Consider the following 2,132-nt stretch of genomic DNA (forward strand, 5'->3'; position numbering starts at 1 on the left):
TTTATGGTTTTGATCTCTCTTGCAGATTCTCTGATGCCTAACATGGGCTGAGTGGCAAGAGAAGGGTTTTCCCACAACTCACTGCAATTCATAGGGCCTCTCCCCTGTGTGGGTTCTCTGATGACTAACAAGGTTTGAACTTGACTGAAGGTTTTCCCACACTCACTGCATTCAATACAGTGGTCTCTCCCCTGTGTGGATTCTCCTCATGTTGGCAAGGCCTGATCTGTAAGTGAAGTTTTCCACACCACTGCATTCATAGGGCTCTCCCCTCTGTGGATTCTCTATGTTCAGAAAGGGATGAGCTGCTAGTGAAGTATTCCACACTCACTGCATTCCATAGGGCCTTTCCCTGTGTGAATTCTCTGATGACTAACAAGGTTTGAGCGTACATTGAAGGTTTTTCCCACACTCACTGCATCATAGGGCCTCTGCCCTGTATGGGTTCTTCTGATGACTAACAAGGTTTGAGCGTCGACTGAAGGTTTTCCCACTCACTGCATGCATAGGGCCTCTCCCTTGTGTGGTTCTCTTATGACTAACAAGTTTGGGTGTTGAACTGAAGGTTTTCCCACACTCACTGCATTCGTAGGGCTCTCCCCTCTGTGGATTCTCTGATGTTGAGAAAGGCCTGATCTTGTGACCGAACTTTTTCCCACACTCAAGCTGCATGACAATTAGGGGCCTTCCCCTGAGTGGGTTCTCTGAATGAATAACAAGGTTTGTGCGTTGACTGAGGTTTTTTCCCACACTCACTGCATGCATAAGGCCTCTCCCCTGAGTGGGTTCTCTGATGAATAACAAAGGTTTGTGCATTGGAGCTGAGGTTGTTCCCACACTCAACTGCATTCATAGGGCCTCTCCCCTGTGTGGATTCTCCTGATGTTGAAAAAGCCTTGACTGTGACTGAACTTTTTTTCCACACTCACTGCATTCATAGGGGCTCTCCCTGCATGGGTTCTCTGATGATTAACAAGATTGAGTCATCCATTTGAAGGTTTTCCCACACTCAGTGCATCATAGGGCCTTTTCCCCCTGTGTGGATTCTCTGATGCTTTAAAAGGGTGAGTAGTCACTTGCACGGATGGTGGGAAAAATGTATGTATTATTTCTCTTCCCATAAGGATGTCCTGCTGGTGTGGTTTCCTTGAGGTTCATCTGAGTTCCCTGAGAGTAAATATATTTACCCATTCTCCCTGAGTGCTTCCCTCTCCTCTCTTGTCTGTGGCTGAATCTCACAGGATTTTCCCTGCTCATGACTCCTGGACACATTCCTTTTCAATCTTTGTGATAACGCTCCAATTTATCCCACGTGCTCAACCATCTTCCTGCTGAGAATTCTGCTCATTCTCACATACCATTACATCACCTGCTGTGATACAAACAGAAACCTCAAACAGCGATGGGAAAGGAAGAAGACCAAACAAAAAAATGCTGGAGAGACGGTCAAATAAATTAAGAAACTGAACTCCACCCAATCCTCCCCAAATAGAAGAGGAGGGGTATCAATTTGGCCTTTCACATCCATCCAATTTGCAAGGGGGAAAGGAGGAAGCTACTACCTCGTGTCTGCTAGAATCTACAGGAAGCCATGACTATATTTTACCCTGAGGATACACCCCGCTGCAGCTAGCGGACAACTAATGAATCGACAGACCTTCCAAAGGGCTTTGTGGGGCATTCAGATGTTTCCTTCACGTACTTACAGATCCAAATTGGTTTAATGTTTCCTCACCTGTGCAAGGGAGCTCTCAGGATCCCTCTTTTCTTCTGAACCCTGGAGATCTGGGACCCAATGCTCTTCCCCTTTTCCACTGGGAGATATACTATGAGGTTTGGAAACTGGAAACCCTGCTCAGATGAAAGAAAACAAAGGAGTTCTGTTTGATTTCATAAAGACTTGGTCATAAAAAAAGCACTCTATTAGTTGAACTTTCAGTACTTAGTCGACCCTGTGTGCCTGGGACAGTCCTCACTGAAAATGCACAAGTCAGAGCAAGGCTGACTCAATAGGTGTATCCCTTGGTCTTTTTCCTTGGTTCAATTCTACAGGTCAGAGATGGCCAAGATGGGCTCTGGAGCCACATGTAGCTCTTCAGAACGATAATATTGCTCAATCCTGCTAGGAGCCA

At 46.0% G+C, this 2,132-nt stretch overlaps 1 long non-coding RNA gene across 1 annotated transcript; it reads left to right on the forward strand.

The window, feature by feature from the left end:
• The first annotated feature begins 493 nt into the window (after positions 1-493).
• LOC142046059 (uncharacterized) lies at positions 494-1,189 on the forward strand. Its single transcript, XR_012654975.1, has 3 exons — positions 494-523; positions 697-806; positions 1,064-1,189. It is a non-coding gene; the product is annotated as an uncharacterized LOC142046059 (long non-coding RNA).
• Positions 1,190-2,132: the final 943 nt, after the last annotated feature.

The sequence above is a fragment of the Chelonoidis abingdonii genome, unplaced genomic scaffold (genome assembly GCF_003597395.2).
Source record: "Chelonoidis abingdonii isolate Lonesome George unplaced genomic scaffold, CheloAbing_2.0 scaffold0965, whole genome shotgun sequence".
NCBI lineage: Eukaryota > Metazoa > Chordata > Testudines > Testudinidae > Chelonoidis > Chelonoidis abingdonii.